The following is a 22,807-nucleotide window of genomic DNA, read 5'->3' on the forward strand; positions in this document are numbered from 1 at the left end:
TTTGGAACCCGTTGGTTTTTCCATGTCCAGTTCTAACTGTTGCTTCCTGACCTGCATACAGATTTCTCAGGAGGCAGGTCAGGTGATCTGGTATTTCCATCTCTTGAAGAAGGTTCCACAAGTTGTTGTGATCCACACAGTCAAATGCTTTGGCATGGTCAATAAAGCAGAAGTAGATGTTTTTCTGGTATTGTCTTGCCTTTTCAATGATTCAATGGATGTTGGCAATTTGACCTCTGGTTCCTCTGCCTTTTCTAAATCCAACTTGAACATCTGGAATTCATGGTTCACGTACTGTTGAAGTCTGGCTTGGAGAATTTTAAGTATTACTTTGCTAGCATGTGAGATGAGCGCAATTGTGTAGTAGTTTGAGCATTCTTTGGCCTTGCTTTTCTTTAGGATTGGAATGAAAACTGACCTTTTTGAGTCCTGTGGCCACTGCTGAGTTTTCCAAATTTGCTGCCCTACTGCATGCAGCACTTTCACAGCATCATCTTTTAGGATTTGAAATAGCTCAACTGGAATTCCATCACTTCAGGTGGCTTTGTTCATAGTGAAGCTTCCTAAGGCCACTTGACTTCACATTCTAGGATGTCTGGCTCCAGGTGAGTGATCATACCATTGTGCTTATCTGGCTCATGAAGATCGTTCTTATATATACTTCTGTGTATTCTTGCCACCTATTCTTATCATCTTCAGCTTCTGTTAGGCCCATGCGATTTCTGTCCTTTACTGAGCCCATCTTTGCATGAAATGTTCCCTTGATATCTCTAATTTTCTTGAAGAGATCTCTAGTCTTTTCCATTCTATTGTTTTCCTCTATTTCTTTTCATTTATCACTTAGGAAGGAAAGCTTTCTTATCTCTCCTTGCTATTCTTTGGAACTGTACATTCAAATAGGTATATCTTTTCCTTTCTCCTTTGCCTTTAGCTTTTCTTCTTTTCTCAGCTATCTGTAAGGCTTCCTCAAACAACCATTTTGCCTTTTGCATTTCTTTTTCTAAGGGATGGTCTTGATCACTGCCTCCTGTGCAATGTCATGAACCTCCATCCATAGTTCTTCAGGCACTCTATCAGATCTAATTCCTTGAATCTGTTTGTCATTTCCACTGTATAATCACAGGGGATATGATTTAGGTCATACCTGAATGGTCTAGTGTTTTTCACTACTTTCTTCAATTTAAGTCTGAATTTGACAATAAGAAGTTCATGATCTGAGCCACAATCAACTCCTGGTCTTGTTTTTGCTGACTGAATAGAGCCTCTCCATCTTTGGGTGCAAAGCATATAGTCAATCTGATCTCGGTATTGACCATCTAGCGATGCTGTGTGTAGAGTCTTTTATGTTGTTGGAAGAGAGTGTTTTCTATGACCAGTGTGTTCTCTTGACAAAACTCTGTTAGCCTTTGCCCTGCTTCATTTTGTACTCCAAGGCCAAATTTGCCTGTTACTCCAGATATCTGTTGACTTGCTACTTTTACATCCCAGTCCTCTACAATGAAAAGGACATCTTTTAGGGGGTGTTAGTTCTAGAACTAGTACTGTTTTTATCCCAGTAAATATTGGGCAGCAATTCTGTGGTCTCGAGTTTTCTGTGTGGGATAGGTTTTAACTACAGATTCAGTTTCTTTAGAAGATACATGGCAGATTAGCCTCTTCATTTCTTCTTAGTTATCTATGGAAGCTTTATCAAGTGATTTGGTAAATTTATCTGTTTATTGTCATGGGCTTGTACCATACCCCTATCGTCAGTTTGTGTTGATGTTCTCTCTTTCCTGATATTTGTAATTTGTGCCAAAGAATGTTCAAACTACCGCACAGTTGCACTCATTTCACACGCTAGCAAAGTAATGCTCAGAATTCTCCAAGCCAGGCTTCAACAGTACGTGAACCGTGAGTTCCAGATGTTCGAGCTGGATTTAGAAAAGGCAAAGGAACTAGAGATCAAATGGCCAACATCCACTGGATCATAGATAAAGCAAGAGAATTCCAGAAAAACATCTACTTCTGCTTCATTGAGTACACCAAAGCCTTTGACTGTATGCATTACAAGAAACTATGGAACAACTTAAAGAGATGGAAATACCAGACCACCTCTCCTGCCTCCTGAGAAATCCATATGCAGATCAGGAATCAGCAGTTAGAACTGGACAAGGAACAACAGACTGGTTCCAATTGGAAAAGGAGTACATCAAGGCTGTATATTGTCACCCTGCTTATTTAACTTACATGCAGAGTACATCCTGCGAAATGCTGGGCTGGAATGAAGCACAAGCTGGAATCAAGATTGCTGGGAGAAATATCAATAACCTCAGATATACAGATGACACCACCCTTATGGCAGAAAGCAAAGAACTAAAGAGCCTCTTGATGAAAGTGAAAGGGAAAAGTGATAAAGCTGGCTTAAAACTCAACATTCAGAAAACTAAGATCATAGCATCTGATCCCATCACTTCATGGCAAATAGATGGGGAAACAATGGAAACAGTGAGAGACTTTATTTTCTTGGGCTCTAAAATCACTGTCGCTGGTGACTATAGCCATGAAATTAAAAGATGCTTGTTCCTATAAGAAAAGCTATGACCATGATAGACAGCATATTAAAAAGCAGAGACATTCCTTTGTCAACATAGGTCCATCTACTCCAAGCTATAGTTTTTCCAGTAGTCATGTATGGATGTGAGAGTTGGGCTATAAAGAAAGCTGAGTGCCGAAGAATTGATGCTTTTGAACTGTGGTGTTGGAAAAGACTCTTAAGAGTCGCTTGGACTGCAAGGAGATCCAACCAGTCAATCCTGAAGGAAATCAGTCCTGAATGTTTTTTGGAAGGACTGATGCTGAAGCTGAAACTCCAATACTTTGGCCACCTGATGCGAAGAACTGACTCACTGGAAAAGACCCTGATGCTGGGAAAGACTGAAGGCAGGAGGAGAAGGGGACAGCAGAGGATGTGATTGGTGGATGGCATCATTGACTTGATAGACTTGAGTTTGAGCAAGCTCTCAGAATTGGTGATGGACTGGGAAGCCTGGAGTGCTACAGTCCATGGGGTTGCCAAGAGTAGGAAATGACTGAGCAACTGAACTTCATAATTCTACACACTCTTCAGAATATAAAAGAAAACACTCCTAATTTCACCGTATGTAGCTGCATTATCTGGATAACAAATGACATTGATGCATGTTCAGTTGTGTCCAACTCTTTGAGACACCAAGGACTGTAGCCTACATGCTCCTCTGTCCATGGTATTTTCTAGGCAAGAATACTGGAGTGGGCTGCCATTCTCTTCTTCAGGGGATCTTCCCAGCCCAGGGATCAAACCTCTTGTGTCTGCTGCACTGGCAGGCAGATTCTTTACCATTAGCACCACCTGGGAAGCCCCCAAAGTAGACAAAAACCTGACAGAAAAATAATTCTACAGACTAAAATTTTCAATAATATGTTAGCTAATTGCATGCAGCATTAAAGAAAGAATATATCATGACTGAGTGGATCTTTCCAGTGTTAAGTACAGTCCTTGCCTCTACTTCATCTACCTGTTAACACTGAAATATCTCCCTCAATTACCATTGAAATCCTTATAAAGGTTTCCCTGTAACCAACTGGTAATTGAGAAAAATCTCAGGATTGGTTTAGAAATAGTTCAATCTAGTACAAGTCAAAAAACTGACTTCTGCCTGGCTAAAGACTTAATGAAAAAGGGCTATAATAGTGAATGATGATAGAAAAGTACCCAGGCTAATGAGCTTTGAGACGTACTCTTGCATGTATATTTCTTGGGAAGGAATATTGGCCTGAAGTAAGGATAAATTGATTGTCATGGCTAGTTGATCAAGGGCCTGGAAAAGTGAAATTAATTAGAGACCAAGAAGTACAAAAAATAAATGTATTCATTTGAGTGTACTGAGTGTGAAACTTTTTCTCATGTTAATATCCATGAGAGACTGTAGGGGAGACACAAGAATCCAGGTGGGACAGGATGACTTGAGCAATAAATGTCAAAGAAGTTCTGACTTCAGACTATACTACAAATCTACAGTCATCAAAATAGTATGATACTGGCAGAAGAACAGAAATACAGATCAATGGAACAGGACAGAAAACCCAGAAATAAACCCATGCATCTATGGTCAATTAATCTATGACAAATGAGGCAAAACTATACACTGGAGAAAAGGCAGACTCTTCAATAAACTGGGAAAACTGGACAGCTAAATGTTAACAAATGGAATTAGAATATTCTTTAACACCATGTTCAAAAATAAACTCAAAGTGAATTAAAGACCTATATGTAATATCGGATACTATAAAACTCTTACAGGGAAACCAACGCAGAACTATCTGTGACATAAATTACAGCAGTGGTCGCAAAGAGTTGGACAAGACTGAACAACTGGACTGATTTTTTTTGGGCCATCTACAAAAGTAGTGAAAATAAAAAGTAAATGAATGGAATCTAGTTAAAATAAACAAATGTGACCATAAACAAAAATGAAAAGATAACTCACAGAATGCAAGAAAATATTTACCAACAATGTGAACAACAAGGGATTAATCTCCAAAATATACAAACAGCTCATGTGGCTTAATATCAATAAAACAACCCAATCAGAAAATGGCCAAAAGTTCAAACAGAAATTTTTCCAAGGAAGACATACAGATGGCCAAGAGGCACATGAAAAGATGCTCAACATTCCTAATTACCAGAGAAATGCAAATCAAAACCACAATGAGGTATCACCTCACACCAGTCAGAATGGCCAGCCTCAAAAAGTCTATAAAACAACATATGCTGGAGAGGTGTGGAGAAAAGGGAACTCTCCCGCACTGTTGGTAGGAATGTAAATTGGTACAGCCACTATGGAGGATACTGTGGAGGTCCTTAAAAAACTAAAAACAGTTACCATATGATCCAGCAATACCATTCTTGGGCATTTATCTAGAGAAAAACATGGTTTCAAAAGATATACGCACTCCAATGTTCACTGCAGCTGTTTACAATGGTCAAGACAAGGAAATAACTTAAATGTCTATCAACAGAGGAACAGATAAAGAAGATGTGGCACATTATACAATGAACTATTATTACTCAGCCATTGAAAAAGTGAAATAATGTCATTTGCAGCAATATGGACGGACCTAAAGATGATCATACTAGGTGAAGTAATTCAGACAAATATCACTTCTTTATTTTTGTTCATTCTCTTGGTTATTTTCCAGCATTATTTTCAATTTTATTCTTTGGTTTACCTCTATTTTAGTCTTATCTTCCAAGATGCCTTTTCTTTCTCTTTAATTTCTTAAAGAAATTTCCCAAATCTGATCAACGTTTTTACATTTACTTTTTAAAATCTACATCTATGATTAGTATTTGAGCTTCTTAGAGTGTTTCCATATTCCCACATTCACTGAGGCATTTAATTCATTCTATTGTATCTTATAGCTTTTTTGGGGGGTGTTATTTAGTTTAGTAGGGGTGATTTAATTGCTAATATGTTTTAAATTTCAGTGTTTGTTTTTTCTTATAACAGTTTATGTAACTAAACATTGCTCTTGTACGTTCATTTGAAATTATGACTACATACATTCTACCTCAGTTGCTATTTATCATCACTACCTCAAAAAATTAAATGTTAATGAGATTTATTGCTAATTTATATTTTTGCTCACTTTTTATAAATCATATTCTCTTTATTGTTGTTATTTAGTTTCTAAGTTGTGTCTGACTTTTTTGCAACCCCATGGATTCCTGCCAGGCTCCTCTGTCCAAGGGATTTCCCAGGCAAGAATAGTACAGTGAGTTGCCATTTTCTTCTCCAGAGGATCTTCCTGACTCAGGGATCCAACCCATGTCTCCTGCACTGAAGTTGGATTCTTTACCACTGAGCCACCAGGGAAGCCCTTTCTCTTGATTACTATTGGTTTAATATACAATTTTCCATTCTTTTAATGTTTATAGAATCCTCTATCCTAACAATTACTTCTTGCTCCATTAAATATCATTACTGAATGTTAATCAACATGTTCCTGTACAACTTTTATATATAATTGATATATCCATTGTGCTTTGAAACTATGTTATAAATAATGCCCATGAATTTTTAAAACAGAATTTTACTTCTTTAGAGAAAAAAATTATAGATAATACTTTTGTTTTAAAAACACCAATAAATTAAAATTTTTTCTAATTTGGCTAAGAAAAATAAGTTTTAGTTTTACTCTAGATTTAATATTGCCTAAAAATAATCGATGTGAAATACATAAATTCTCAAAAGACTGGAAGTATTCCAATAAGAGACAAAATTCTAGTAGTGCTTTAATTAAATATAACTATCATCTGCTCTTTTTCACAAATTTCTGGGAAGCATTTAGCATAAAAACATGTTGAAAGTTCAGTTTCCTTTTTTATTTTTTAAGCTCTCTCTATATTCTTACATATTATGCATGAAAGAAGCATATTTTTAGCAGGTAGCTTACCTTTAAAGAGCTGAGCCAAGTTTTTACCTTTGAAATTCATCCTTAAGTCAGGTAAATAAAATATATTCTTTTCTTTGAGTTTTATCATGAAAACAGTATATCTTTGCTGCCAGAAAGCAATAAATATCTATAGCTATCCATAATCTGACTACTCAGATAAGGTTCTATATATTTCCTTGAATCTCTGAATTTAACACTTAGTGAAAGTAAAAAAAAAAGTTTATATACTAACTTTTAAAATTTATCCTAGCCTTTCTCAAAGAGATGCTGAAGTAAATAAACTCATTAGTCTTTTTTCCCCCAACTTACCAGCCACGGAATTTTAAGATACCAATGTACAATACTTTTTACAAAGAAGAAATAGAATTTTGTTATTCAGTGACATTCTTCAAATCTCAATTAATATCTGTTCTTTACTAAGCAAGGAAGGGGAGACCTGCAGCCAGTGGGTGAATGGCCAAAGCTTATGTAACAACTGCCTGTGAATTAAAATTCATTTTACAGAAAACTATTTTCAATGAATTTATGATGAGTCCCATTTTATCTCTGATGTCCAGGACTTTTACTTTGAAGCAACCTGTTGGGTTTCTTGACAATTTCTATATCTTGTAAGATATAAAGATTATATGTTGTTAGTTAGGGGAATAGGCTGTTAAAAAATAAAACAGTATTTCTACAGTGAATTTGAAGAATATTAAATGACTTTGCTTTATAAAGTTTATTTTTCCTATATATTAGGCACTTTGTCTCATTTGACATAATTAAATTTAAGGACATTACAGCCTCAATAATGCAAACGTCAATGAAAACCAAAATGACATTCTAAATTCAATTTGTTAATTAAATGTTTGTCAATATTTGTTGTATTTGTAACCTTTTATATTTAAAACCCGTTTAATATTTCATGTCAAGTACTTTCTTTTTCCTGCAATAATTTACATTTCTACATTTCATATATACAAATTTTCATTTATATATTTCTCTATGTTCTGTGTATGTGCTAAGTCACTTCAGTCCCAACCCAGGGATTAACCCTCATCTCTTATGTCTCCTGTTGACAAACAGGTTCTTTACCACTAGCGCCACCTGGGGAGCCGATTTCAAATGAAGCAACCGACAAACAACTAATCTCAAAAATATACAAGCAACTCCTACAGCTCAACTCCAGAAAAATAAACGACCCAATCAAAAAATGGGCCAAAGAACTAAATAGACATTTCTCCAAAGAAGACATACAGATGGCTAACAAACACATGAAAAGATGCTCAACATCCCTCATTATCAGAGAAATGCAAATCAAAACCACTATGAGGTACCATTTCACACCAGTCAGAATGGCTGCGATCCAAAAGTCTACAAATAATAAATGCTGGAGAGGGTGTGGAGAAAAGGGAACCCTCTTACACTGTTGGTGGGAATGCAAACTAGTACAGCCACTATGGAGAACAGTGTGGAGATTCCTTAAAAAACTGGAAATAGAACTGCCTTATGATCTAGCAACCCCACTGCTGGGCATACACACTGAGGAAACCAGAAGGGAAAGAGACACGTGTACCCCAATGTTCATCGCAGCACTGTTTATAATAGCCAGGACATGGAAGCAACCTAGATGTCCATCAGCAGATGAATGGATAGGAAAGCTCTGGTACATATACACAATGGAGTATTACTCAGCCATTAAAAAGAATACATTTGAATCAGTCCTAATGAGGTGGATGAAACTGGAGCCTATTATACAGAGTGAAGTAAGCCAGAAGGAAAAACATAAATACAGTATACTAACGCATATATATGGAATTTAGAAAGATGGTAACAATAACCCGGTGTATGAGACAGCAAAAGAGACACTGATGTATAGAACAGTCTTATGGACTCTGTGGGAGAGGGAGAGGGTGGGAAGATGTGGGAGAATGGCAATGAAACATGTAAAATATCATGTATGAAACGAGTTGCCAGTCCAGGTTTGATGCATGATGCTGGATGCTTGGGGCTGGTGCACTGGGACGGCCCAGAGGGATGGTATGGGGAGGGCGGAGGGAGGAGGGTTCGGGATGGGGAACACATGTATACCTGTGGCGGATTCATTTTGATATTTGGCAAAACTAATACAATTATGTAAAGTTTAAAAATAAAATAAAATTGGAAGAAAAAAAAAAAAAAAAAGAATCTCAAGAAACAGAGGTGGCTACCGCCTAGTGTCATATCTCTGTTAGGAATGGACACTATGGAGTGAAGTGTAACATCTGAAATCTTAATTAATTTTTATTGGTTCCATAAACAATGAAGCATTTCTCGTGTAGTGTTTTCAGAGAAAATACTTAAAACAGAAACGTCCTATGATTATATTGCCTTTAAGACAGTTAACTTTGCTTCACACATTTTTCTTATCTCTCTCTACTTTTATAATTCTAGTATAAGTCTTTTTATTACCTTATATCAGTAAATTTTAAATGAAAAATAAAAATATTCATTATTTCCTTTGTTTCTTATACTTATGAAAGGATGTAGAAATTTCATTTGTGAATTCACGATTAAAGGCCTCCCTTCAAAGGACTCAGCTGCCCAAATTCACAGTGGGTGCTATGAAAATAAGTGGGACTAAAATTTAATTTAAAGGGTTCTTGGATGTTAGTGGCATGATTTATCTGACTGAAGCATATTCAAATCCTCACTGGAGGAAGATAAATCAAACTAGACCATAAAATATTACAATTGACAAAAAATCAAATGATTGAGAGTACAACTGAATAGTGCAAAATCAAAGAAATATATGTTAGCAAGAATGAAGCCCAGAAGAAATAAAAAGGAGAATTAGATCCATACAATTCTCACATACTGGAGTCTTTAGAGGCAGAATTAAAATAAGCACTTAAATAAAACATAAAAAAGAAACATTAATAAGTAGCAATACTAAAAAGATGACCACATATTTGAAAGAAAGCCAAATATATTAAGAAGGTGAATTATTAAAGTTAAATCTCCATACTCAGTAGATTGGACATATAAATCTGGAATTGACAGATTGCTTTAATACTTTTATAATTCTATAACTTTATATAAGTTATGGAATAAGTTATACAAGTCACTTCTTAAGCCCAGAAATATCTCCACAAATATAAATACTTTGAATAATATTTTTCTCTATTGTAGCTATTATTTTACTATTTCAGAGTAATCATTTATTTTTAAAATATATTGTTTATAAAGTAATTACTATACTTGTCCATTGTTTGCAACTGTATGACAAGTATACGTTGACAATCCCTTGCCAGGAATGAGGGGGCAGGAAAAATAAGCTAGGGAAAATATATACTGCAAAATGCTAAATTCATCAATCAACTAAGATACAATAAATATTTTTAAGGAAAAAATTAAGAAAAACTGTGAAAAATAGATTGTTACTTCAACTGTTTTTCAACTTGATGGCATTTGCAGTAGCAAGTAAATGCAGTGTTAACTACCATGCACTGGTGGAACATGAATACTGAATAGAGAAAGCTCAGATTTAGTAGAAAATGGGTAATAGCATTGGAGACATTCAAGATAAATATGGATGTCTTGTTGTTGAAGAAATATTCTCCCATAAAACAAATAAAAAGTAATGTTTTAAAAACTGGCTAAAATATTTAAGCAATAGATACTTGATTGGTTGAAATATTTTCATTACATACCTTTCAAGACAGCAAAGACTTGAATAGAAGGGAATTACAGAGAGGTGATCCCAAAATCTAGCAGAGCTTCTTCCCTTGAGGTATTTTCCAGTTTTAAAAAGGTTGATGGTGGATTGAGAATAGAAACCACATGAAGAAATATATAAAAAATTCTGAACTTCAGTTACCCAAGAAGATAGTTCCTGGAAAAATCCCTCAGGTGGAATATCTGACAGTTCTCACCGTAAGAGTAGGGATAGACCAAAAATAGAAGATTTAAGCTGACCTTTAAATCATTTCAACCCTTGGTTTCACTTAGAGGAAAAGTATATGCCTATATCAACTGCTACCCAAAATTAAGAGTGAATTCTCTATGAATTTTTTAAAGTTTTTTTTCCTATTTTAAATGAAGAATAACAAAGAAACAGACTAACAAGAGAAAAAACATATTAGAATTATCAAATAAAGACTTTAAAATAACCAGAATTAGTATTCATGAAATAAACTACGTGGTAAGAATATTAGTAGATAATTATAAAGGTTAAAAAATCTGGCTGAAATGCAGGAGACACAGGAGACATGGGTTTCATCCCTGGATCAGGAAGATTCCTCTGGAGGAGGAAATGGCAACCCACTCTAGTATTTTTGCCTGAAAAATCCCATGGACAAAGAGCCTGATGGGCTATAGTCCATGGAGTCGAAAACAGTCAGACACAACTGAGAGACTAAGCACACAAAAAAATAGGAAAGAAAAGAAAAGAAAGAGGTAATAACTTTATGATTTTCCTATACTATAACTAAAAGGTAATATTCAGTAGATAAGGTTAGTAGCTAATTGGGCATGATTAAAAAATTAAATTGGAAAATTAGTCCTATGTTAATGAGTTTGGTCTGGTATAACAAAAATATTATTTACTGGGTGACTTAAATTCAGTATTCTGGCCTGGAGAATTCCATGGACTGTATAGTCTATGTGGTCGCAAAGAGTAGAACATTGAGAGTCATTTCCTAGGCAGGTTGATAGGGAGTCTAGGGGTCCCCAAGGAGAGAGGGGTCTGGAATTCTCAAGGAGGAAGAAAGGACAAACTTTTTTTCTTTCTCCACATTCCTTAGGATTATATAACAATAACGTATCCTGCCTGAGGACAGTCTCTGGATTAAGGACAGTCTTTGGATTAAACCTTCTGGCTAATTCTGTTATTATGGGAGTAGGTCTGATGAGGTCTTTACAACCTCCAGACATTCTTTGGATTCACTGGAGAGTATATAACTTCATTGTTAACACTAGCAAGCGGGTACTCTTTCTGCCCCCTTCTGATGCCTATGTCAGAAGCTTTCTCTATCTCCTTTATACTTTAATAAAACTTTATTACACAAAACTTCTGAGCGATCAAGCCTCGTCTCTGGCCCCGGATTGAATTCTTCTCCTCCGGGGGCCAAGAATCCGGTGTATTCGCGTGATTCAACAACAACCTTTCAACATGACTAAGTGACTTTCACTTCACTTAAATGACAAACCGTATTTCTTACCGTTCTGAGACTGAGAATTCCAAGACCAGGGTAGGAGCAGATTCAGTTCCTGGTAGGAACCCTCCTCCTGGTTTGCAGATGACTACCCTCCAGCTATATCCTCAAGTGACAGAAAGAGATCATCCCATTCATGAAGGCTCCACCCTCATGACCTAATTATTTCCCAATGGCTCCACCTTTAAATATCATCATAGTGGAGAGTGTGATTTCAATATGTAAACTTGAGGGAACACAAATATTGAGTTCATAGTAAGACTTAAGAAAATATCCAAATTGAAACAGAGAGAGAGAAAAAAAAAAGATAAAAGTTAAAAATATACTAGGTTCGGGATGGGGAACACATGTATACCTGTGGCGGATTCATTTTGATATTTGGCAAAACTAATACAATTATGTAAAGTTTAAAAATAAAATAAAATTGGAAGAAAAAAAAAAAAATATACTAGAGTGATAAATGTACTATATGTGTAAGAAGAGGTCTTTAAGAAAGAGAGAATCATCAAAATAAATATCTGAAGAGAACGGGCTAGACATTCCAAAATTAAAAGACATTAAGCTGGATCATCGAAAAAGCAAGAGAGTTCCAGAAAAACATCTATTTCTGCTTTATGGACTATGCCAAAGACTTTGACTGTGTGGATCACAATAAACTGTTGAAAATTCTTCAAGAGATGGGAATACCAGACCACCTGACCTGCCTCTTGAGAAATTTGTATGCAGGTCAGGAAACAACAGTTAGAACTGGACATGGAATAACAGACTGGTTCCAAATAGGAAAAGGAGTACATCAAGGCTGTATATTGTCACCCTGCTTATTTAACTTCTATGCAGAGTACATGATGAGAAATGCTGGAATGGAAGAAGCATAAGCTGGAATCAAGATTGCCAGGAGAAATATCAATAACCTCAGATATGCAGATGACACCACCCTTATGGCAGAAAGTGAAGAGGAACTCAAAAGCCTCTTGATGAAGGTGAAAGAGGAGAGTGAAAAAGTTGGCTTAAAACTCAACATTCAGAAAACGAAGATCATGGCATCTGGTCCCATCACTTCATGGCAAATAGATGGGGAAACAGTAGAAACACTGTCAGACTTTATTTTTTTGGGCTCCAAAATCACTGCAGATGGTGACTGCAGCCAGGAAGTTAAAAGACATTTACTCCTTGGAAGGAAAGTTGTGACCAACCTAGATAGCATATTCAAAAGCAGAGACAGTACTTTGTCCACAAAGGTCCATCTAGTCAAGGCTATGGTTTTTCCAGTGGTCATGTATGGATGTGAGAGTTGGACTGTGAAGAAAGCTGAGTGCCGAAGAATTGATGCTTTTGAACTGTGGTGTTGGAGAAGATTCTTGAGAGTCCCTTGGACTGCAAGGAGATCCAACCAGTCCATTCTGAAGATCAGCCCTGGGATTTCTTTGGAAGGAATGATGGTAAAGCTGAAACTCCAGTACTTTGGCCACCTCATGCAAAGAGTTGACTCATTGAAAAAGACTCTGATGCTGGGAGGGATTGGGGGCAGGAGGAGAAGGGGACGCCAGAGGATGAGATGGCTGGATGGCATCACTGACTCGAAGGACGTGAGTCTGAGTGAACTCCGGGAGTTGGTGATGGACAGGGAGGCCTGGCGTGCTGCGATTCATGGGGTCGCAAAGAGTCGGACACGACTGAGCAACTGAACTGAACTGAAGCTAAATATAAAAATTACTGAGAAGGCCAAACAGGATATATATAATAATACCATACTTGATAGATCATAATAAATCTGTTTAAGACTTTAGACAAGAAGGAAACACAAGAAACACAAGGAAAACAAAATACAAATATAGTTGAACAATAAGAGCGTTAGGGTTGCTGACCCATTGCACAATCGAAAGTCCACACAGAGTTTACAGCTGGCCCACCTATTAACATTTCTTCGTTCTCAAATTCAGCCAACTGTGAATCACCTGGAACTTTAGTATGTATTTGTTGAACAAAATTCATGTCCAAGTGGACCCATACAGTTCAAACCCATGCTATTCAAGTGTCAACCATAAAATGTAACTCCCTCAAAGGAACAAGACTAATACTTGTCTTCTCAAAAGAAACAGTGGATAAGACAAGAAACAATTACTTGAAACGAAATAGCATATTTAAAATATATTGTTGCTAAATAGATCACTCACCCTATGCAATATAAACATTTTTAGATAAGGACTAAATTAGACAGTCATTAGCAGCAGACAGTGTGTGAGTCCGTGAAAGTTGGTCAGTCGTGTCCAGCTCTTTGTGACCCTGTAGACTGCAGCCTGCCAGGCTCCTCGTCCATGGAATTCTCCGGGCAATAATACTGGGGTGGGGGGGCTGTTCCCTTCTCCAGGGGATCTTCTCAACCCAGGGATTAAACCCAGGTCTCCCACATTGCTGGTGGATTCTTTAATGTCTGAGCCACCAGTTAAAGCCCATAGGAGACATAGATAATCCTGAAACATATTCTTCAGGTGAAAGCAAAGATAAGCCAGAAGAAATGATTATCAACGAAATGTGTCAATATGTGGGTAAGTATGTGAATATTAACTTTTTAAAATAATAAAAATATCACATGGACTTTATAATATATCTAATATTAGATATATCAATTAAAAATGGTGAGAGAGGATAACTGAGGTCAAAATACTGTGGAAAAATCTCTAGACAGTGCAATATTGAGAGTTAATTCACTTCAAAATCTAATAAGTCAAAAGTGAATGTGGTAATCTCTAGAGTAACCACAAAAACAAGAGTGAAAGGATATATAATGAATGAGTTAAAAAGGAAAATGAAAGAGTAAAGATAAAATTAAAAATATTAACTTAGTAGAGGATAAGGAGACAGAGAAAAGGAACATAGAGAATGTTATAAAATTAGAAAAAAAGGAGTAAAATGGTAGATTTAAATCAGATATATGAATAACTACTTAACATATATGTCAACTACCAGATTGGCTTTAAAAATACACTGCTTATGAAAGACATATCATGAATATCAGAACCCAAAATGTTTGAAAGAAAAATGAGATAATTGACACTACCAAAAACAAAGTTGTCTCAGCTATAAAAATGTCAAGCAAATTAGACTTTAGAAATACTACTGAGAATGTTGTATGTAGAATGAGAAGAGCAAGGAGAGAAAAATAGGCCTTCTTAAGTAAACAAAGCAAAGAAATAGAGGAAAACAATGAAAGGGGAAAGACATCTTTTCAAGAAAATTGGAGATATCAAGGGAATGTTTCATGCAAGAATGGGCATGATAAAGACAGAAATGGTATGGACCTAACAGAAGCAGAAGAGATTAAGAAGTGGTGGCAAGAATACACAGAAGAACTATACAAAAAAGGTCTTAATGACCTAGATAACCATGATGATGATGTCACTCACCTAGAGCCAGACATCCTGGGTTGTGAAGTCAAGTGGGCATTAGGAAGCATTACTATGGGCAAAGATAGTGGAGGTGCTGGAATTCCAGCTGAGCTATTTCAAATCCTAAAAGATAATGCTATTAAAATGCTGCAAACATGTCAGCAAATTTGGAAAACTCAGCCATGGCCACAGGAGTGGAAAAGGTTAGTTTTCATTCTACTCCCAAAGAAAGGCAATGCCAAAGAATGTTCAAACTACTGTACAATTGGGCTCATTTCACATGCTAGTAAGGTTCACTCAAAATGTTTCAAACTAGGCTTCAGTACTACCTGAACCAAGAATTTCCAGGTGTAAAAGCTGAGATTAGAAAAGGCAGAGGAACCAGAGATCAAACTCTGACATCTGCTGGATCATAGAAAAAGCAAGGGAATTGCATTAAAAACATCTACTTTTGCTTCAGTGACTACATATAGCCTTTGACTGTGTGGATCACAAAAAACTATGGAAAACTCTTAAAGACATAGGGATGACAACCACTTTACCTATCTCCTGAGAAATCTATATGAAGGACAAGAAGCAACAGTTAGAACCAGACTTGGAACAATGGACTGTATATTGTCACCCTGCATATTTTACTTCTACACAGAGTACATCATGCAAAATGCTGGAATGGATAAATCACAAGCTGGAATCAAGATTTCTCGGAGAAGTATCAACAACCTCAGATATGCAGAAGATACCACTCAAATGGCAGAAAATGCCTCTTGATGACAGTGAAAGACAAGAGTGAAAAACCTGGCTCAAAACTCCATATTGAAAAAGCTAAGATCATGGCATCCATTCCCATCACTTCAACGCAAACAGAAAGGGAAAAAGTGGAAACAGTGGCAGATTTTTTTTCCTGGGCTCCCAAACCACTGTAGATAGTGAGTGCAGCCATAAAAATAAAAGATGTTGCTCCTTGGAAGTAAAGCTATGACAAACTTATTGAATTAAAAAACAGAGACATCACTTTGCCACCAAAGTCCAACTAGTCAAAGATATGGCTTTTCCAATGGTCATGCATGGATTTGAGAGGTAGACCATAAAGAAGGCTCGGTGATACTGCACAATTTACTATAATAGAGCATGCTGTGAGATAAAATAAATATCATCAATTTAAAATATAATATATAGTATGTCCTCAGCACATTTTAGAAGTCAGATAAAAATCAGCAACCAGAAAATAATTGTAAAATCTACAATTTTGAGGAAAATGTTAACCTTTTAAACAACTTATGTATCAGAGAGAAATCACATTAGAAATTAGAAAATATTTTGAAATTTAAACAATGAAAAAGATATTTTAAAAACTGGGCAGAAGAACTGAATATACATTTTTCTAAAGAGGAATTGCAGATGGCCAAAAGGCATATGAAAAGATGCTCAACATTACAAATCAAAGATATGCAAGTCAAAACCACAATGAAGTATAACCACCTACTGGGGAGAATCAGATCAGATCAGATCAGTCGCTCAGTCACATCCGACTCTTTGCAATCCCATGAATCGCAGCACCCCAGGACTGTTCATGGGGTTCTCAAGGCAAGAATACTGAAGTGGTTTGCCATTCCCTTCTCCAGTGGACTGGGGAGAATGGCTACCATCAAAAATAACTCGAATAACAAATGTTGGCAAAGATGTGGAGTAAAGTGAACCCTCGTACACTGTTGGCAGTGCTTTAAATTGGTGCAGCCACTGGGGAAACAGTACTCAAAATAATAAAAATAGAACATATGACCCAGTAAAGTGAAAGTGAAGTCATTCAGTCGTGTCCGACTCTTTGTGACCCCATGGACTGTAGCCCCCCAGGCTTCTCCATCTGTGGAATTTTCCAGGCATGAATACTGGAGTGGGTTGCCATTTCCTTCTCCAGGGGATCTTCCCGACCCAGGGATTGAACCCAGGTCTCCTGCATTGCAGGCAGACGCTTTACCATCTGAGCCACCAGGGAATCTCCCTATCCCTAAATATGTATTTTAAAAACAACAACACTAGTATAAAAAAACACACACCACATTGTTCATAGAAGCATTATTTACAATTGCCAAGGAATGAAAGCAACTGAGGTGTTCATCACAGATGAGCAGATAAAAAGAAGTAGTATATATTTTTCTATTTATCTACATCTATATCATGGAATAACTACTCAGCTATAAAAAATAAAATTTGTCACTTGCAGCAACATGGATGAACTTGAAGGGCATAAGGCTAAGTGAAATATTTTAAATGTAATATATCAGAGAGGGAAATATATTTTAAATGTAATATATCAGAGAGGGAAAGACAAATACTATATGCTACCACTTATATGTGGAATCTAAAAAATACCACAAACTAGTGAATAAAATAAAAAAGAAACACAGACATAGAGAACAGTAGTGGTCACCAATGCAGAGAAGGAAGGAGGGAGGGGCAGCATAGGATGTAATCATATGTGTGAAACTTTTGGGAATTGTAAAGCACTACAGAATTAAAAGACATTTTCACTCAAAAAGATATTTCAAAACATGATGGATGTAGCAAAAGTCATACATAGAAGGAAATACATAGCCGAAAAGATGTTGTATCATAAAGAAATTAAAACCTATGGTTGAAAAATATAAACCAACTTTCTTACAAAGAAAACATGTGCTTCAGGTCTTGCTGCTTACAATCTACATATTACAAAAGAAGAAAAGTGTTAGTAGTGTAGTGTTAGTTGCTCAGTCGTGGCCAACTCTTTGTGACCCCATGGATTGCAGAATACCAGGCTTCCCAGTCCATGGGCTTCTCCAGGCTAGAATTCTAGATGAGCAGACATTCCCTTCTTCAGGGGATCTTTTCAACCCAGGTATCAAAACCAAGTCCCCTGCATTGCAGGTAGATTCTTTACCACCTGAGCCAAGAGGGAAGCACCACAAAAAAAGAAAGGTTAACAAAAAATGGGTTAAGCAGCCATCTCATGAAATTAGGAAAAAAATTACAAAGTTAAAGAATGTAGAAGAAAAGAAACAATACAGATAACAGTAGAAACTCAGGAAATAGAAAATATACAACAAATAGGATTAAAGCTATCAGATGATTCTCAAGTAAAATTAATAAAATTCATAAAATGTTGCTGCTGCTGCTGCTACTGCTAAGTCGCTTCAGTCGTGTCCAACTCTGTGCGACCCCATAGACGGCAGCCCACCAGGCTCCCCTGTCCCTGGGAGTCTCCAGGCAAGAACACTGGAGTGGGTTGCCATTTCCCTCTCCAATGCATGAAAGTGAAAAGTGAAAGTGAAGTCGCTCAGTCGTGCCCAACTCTCAGCGACCCCATGGACTGTAGCCCACCAGGCTCCTCCGTAGGTCTCAACAATGAAAAGGAAAGAATAAATCACATTAGGAATGAGAAATATTAGACATTGTTTTTGACTCTAGATATTAAAAATTTTATGAGTCCATTTAAATAATTATATGTCAACTAACTTGAACATATAGATAAAATTTATAAATCTCAAGTAAAATAAAATGTAATCAAACTTACATAGATTAAATGAAAGACTGAAAGGTAATTATAAAGAAACTTAAATGTAAAAATAATTTTGTAAAGAAAACTTAGAATTTTCTACCAAGAAAACACTTGTCCTAGATATTTCCCTGTTGAATTCTTCTACATATTTAAGAAATAAACAAATCTCCTTTTTTCCCCCAGATAATAGGAAAGAGAAAGAGAGGGAGAGAGATAAAGAAACCGATTATGAGGCCAGAATAACCTTGATAATACAGCCTGGTTTTCAAGCTCATTGGCAAAATAGATGGAACAAATCTGGAACAAAATACTGTCAAACAAAATATAGAAAAATATGCCATGTTTATGGTAATTTAGTTTAAATTTAGCTCTTTAAATCTAAAGAGCTTAAAAGAGATTAATAATAGAAATCCAAGCTCAAAAAGAATAATTTTAACTTTGAATATAAGGAAAATTTTGTGATCATTAAATGAAATGGGAAAATGTGGGAATTATTTGCCTTATCAAATACCAAGAGTCATGTATAACTACCTAAACTAGTAGGAGGCATAATTTGACAAGTTACAGACAATATGATAATGGAAGAGAATTACTAAACACTGAACTAAATTAAAATAAAATATTATTCATCAAAACAACCCTGAAGTAAATGAGTACGCAAAATACAAATGCCAAAATATATTTACATTTAAAACTGACAAAGGCTAAGTATCAAGATTATATAAAGAATGTCAGTATAGCAATAAAAGACAGAAGAAAATTATGAACAGTTTCTCTACAAAGGATGCAATCAGAATTATCAATGGGTATTTTTTTTTTTCTTTTTACATCCTGCCCTTCATTAGTGATCAGGGGACTGCATACTTAAAGTAGAGAAGATAATTTCCACAGCACAAGATTGGTAAAATTCACAAATTATTAGATACCATCAAGTATTGGCAAAGATGAAAAGCAATTTGATGATTCACATTCCATTGGTAGGAATGCAAACTGGTTCAGTTGTTTTGGAAAACCACTTGGCATTATCTAACAAAGCTGAAGTTGTGCACATCCTCTGACCCAGAAATCCAACTGCCAGGTATCTGCTGTTGTTCAGTTGCTAAGTCATGTCCAACTCTTTGCTAGGTATGCTGCTGCTGCTGCTAAATTGCTTCAGTCGTGTCCAACTCTGTGTGACCCCAGAGACGGCAGCCCACCAGTCTCCCCCGTCCCTGGGATTCTCCAGGCAAGAACACTGGAGTGGGTTGCCATTTCCTTCTCCAATGCATGAAAGTGAAAAGTGAAAGTGAAGTCACTCAGTCGTGTCTGACTCTTCGCGACCCCATGGACTGCAGCCTACCAGGCTCCTCCATCCATGGGATTTTCCAGGCAAGAGTACTGGACTGGGGTGCCACTGCCTTCTCTCTATGGCCTAGTTAAACTTGTGCCCAAGAACACTAGGGAAGATATAAGAATGTCCATACTACAACTGTGGTATACCTATATGAGATATGAACATAAGGACAATGGGCAATTGTCTATTAACACAATAACTAAATTGAAGTATACGTATGCACTCACACAGTGAAAGATGGTACTAAAAACTGTGACTATAGAGGGAAAGTAAGATAGTTAAGAACGTTCCAGTTTACTGACTTTAATATTCACCATGTAACAGAGGCTTGGGGAAGTTGGACAATGAATTGAAGGGCATGGAAGAAAGTGACACAGAACTACCCAGTGTCTCTGAGCCCCACCCAGCTCAGGCTGGCAATCTTCAATCAGTAATAGTCAATTATTAACCACATACCACTATTGACACTTGGTGGGAACTATTAGCTCACTGATAAATTCACTCACTCACTCTTTCATTTTCAAAATTATTAAGAACAACATCAGACAATACTGAATTCCTACTTTATACAAAAAACAGCTGTACAATATGGTGAGTGATTTGGTATACAAGTTGACTTGAAGGCAATTTAGCTATCTAAAGGAATTTAATATATATATAATTGTATTAAAATATATGAATGATACTGGTGAAATAAAATGCCAGAGAAATTCAGGGAAGTTAGAAATAATAAAAGTTTCTCTAAAAGTAAATGTAAAAGATTTACTTTATATTTTTACCATATTTTTTGGTCATCTGAAATGATGACTATGATCTACTGCTTTTTCTTATGTTTTTACACTCTCCTGCCTGTTCTTTTCCCATCTTGAATTTTCTTACTTTTTTCAACAGAAAAAAATGGCTTTGATTCACATTCTTGTTTTAGATTTCAAACAGAGTACTGTAGGTTTATAAGTCTAATCCTTAAGAATGAATTCATTATGTGTGTGTGCTAAGTCATTTCAGTCATGTCCAAGTCTGTGCAACCCCGTGGATTATAGCGCATTAGGCTCCTCTGTCCATGGGATTCTGCAGGCAAGAATACTGGAGTGGGTTGCCATTTCCTCCAAGGGATCTTCCCAACCCAGGGATCCAATCTGTGTCTCTTATGTCTCCTGCAGTGGCAGGCAGGGTCTTTACACCACTAGCGCCATCTGCGAAACCCAAATTCATCATCGAGAAACATTAAGAAATATATAGTACAATACAATAAGGAAAGCTTTGTATATTCCAGTAAATATATTAGTAACATTACCTTTGACAAGTAATTTTGACCCGTTTAACAAATGAGGATTTTAATCTAAAAGGTATCTAAATTTTTATTAATATTAAAGAAACTAACAAAAAATTAAAGGCACATGAGATCAATCTATTGTCTCTCTCACACATACCCACACACATACACACACACATAGACACAATGTTAAATTTCAAAAATATGTTAATATAAATGATAGGACTAAATGAAAACATTCAGAATATTCTGTGTCAAAAGTAACAAGTGGCAACACCATTTAAAAAAAATGAATAAGTGCAAAGGACAACATGAGTTAAATACCCAGAGAGACTCTATTTTTTTCTATACTACCTACACTATGTAATTTTAAAAAGACAACTAAATTATTTATATTTTATTATCCTCATTTATTTTATCTGTAAAACAAGGAAAATAATATTTTCATCCTAGAAGGGCTGCATGAGAAGTATTCAAGGAAGAAGCTTAGTCATGTCATGTGCTTCAACTCCACTTTGGTTGACAGTACTTACAGACTATGGAACATATTTGAAAGTATAGAAAAAAACATAATTCTTGATTTATTTTCTTAGTAGCTTAATGTTGATCTTGGAACTTTACAATCATGTTACATGAATAAAGCCTGTGTTGCAGGCTTATTGCACTTAGGGAGTATGACACAGTTACCCAATAGACAATGAAAACCATCCATTTCTATCATTCTTCTAGAGACAAGTAGGTACTCCTGAAAATAACACTATTGTTTATAATCTGTTGGGTGTATATTGCTCCTCCCTTTCTCTTCAACAGGCAGCCAAGCAGCAGATGCAGAGATGCAGATCTCTGTGAAGATCCTGACAGGACCATCATCATCGAGGTCAAGTCCAGCGACACCACTGACAATGTCAAAGCTAAAATCCAAGACAAGGAGGGCAACTGGCCTGATTAGCAGCATCTGATTTCCACAGGCAAACAGCTGGAGGATGACAGCACTCTGTCAGATCACAATATCCAGAAAGAGCCTGCCCGGCTCTTGGTGCTTCGTGTGCAAGCCAGCATCATTGAGCCTTCCCTTTGCCAACTCACTCAGAAATACAGCGGCAACAAGATGATCTGCTGCAAGTATTGTGCTTGCCTACAGCCCCACGCTGCCCACTGCCACAGGAAGTGTGGCCACACCCACAACCTGCACCGCAAGACGAAGGTCAAAAAGGCGCCTCCACCAGCTTCTCCTTTGCCTGCAAAATGGCCTCCTGTCCAAGCCCCATGGCCCTGAGACTTCAACAAATTTTCTCTTTTGCTGACTGGGGAAAAAAGTAAACATACTCCATATATTTAGGATTCCAGTTTACTAAATAGGATGTGGTATTATTTTTTAAAAAAACAGTCTGAGAATTACTGCCTGGTAGTGATGCTAAGTGTCTTAATAACAGCTGAAATCCAACAGTATGTAAAATGATGTTATTTATAAGTGAGGAAAATATTCTTATTATAAAAGCTTCCATATAAATATAAAATGTTATTTTATTGGGAGAGTGTTATCTTTCTATTCAAAGATGAAGTACTTTATAGCAGAACGTTTTCATCTAATATATAAAAGGAGAATTCAGGACTTCAAGCATGAGTCTACCA

The 22,807-nt window shown here is 36.4% G+C and overlaps 1 pseudogene; it reads left to right on the forward strand.

Annotated features, from left to right (window-relative positions):
• The window catches only part of LOC133246746 (ubiquitin-ribosomal protein eL40 fusion protein-like), a 93,982-nt pseudogene extending 71,531 nt beyond the window's left edge, over window positions 1-22,451 (forward strand).
• The last annotated feature ends 356 nt before the right edge of the window (window positions 22,452-22,807 follow it).

The sequence above is a fragment of the Bos javanicus genome, chromosome 4 (assembly GCF_032452875.1).
Source record: "Bos javanicus breed banteng chromosome 4, ARS-OSU_banteng_1.0, whole genome shotgun sequence".
Lineage (NCBI taxonomy): Eukaryota > Metazoa > Chordata > Mammalia > Artiodactyla > Bovidae > Bos > Bos javanicus.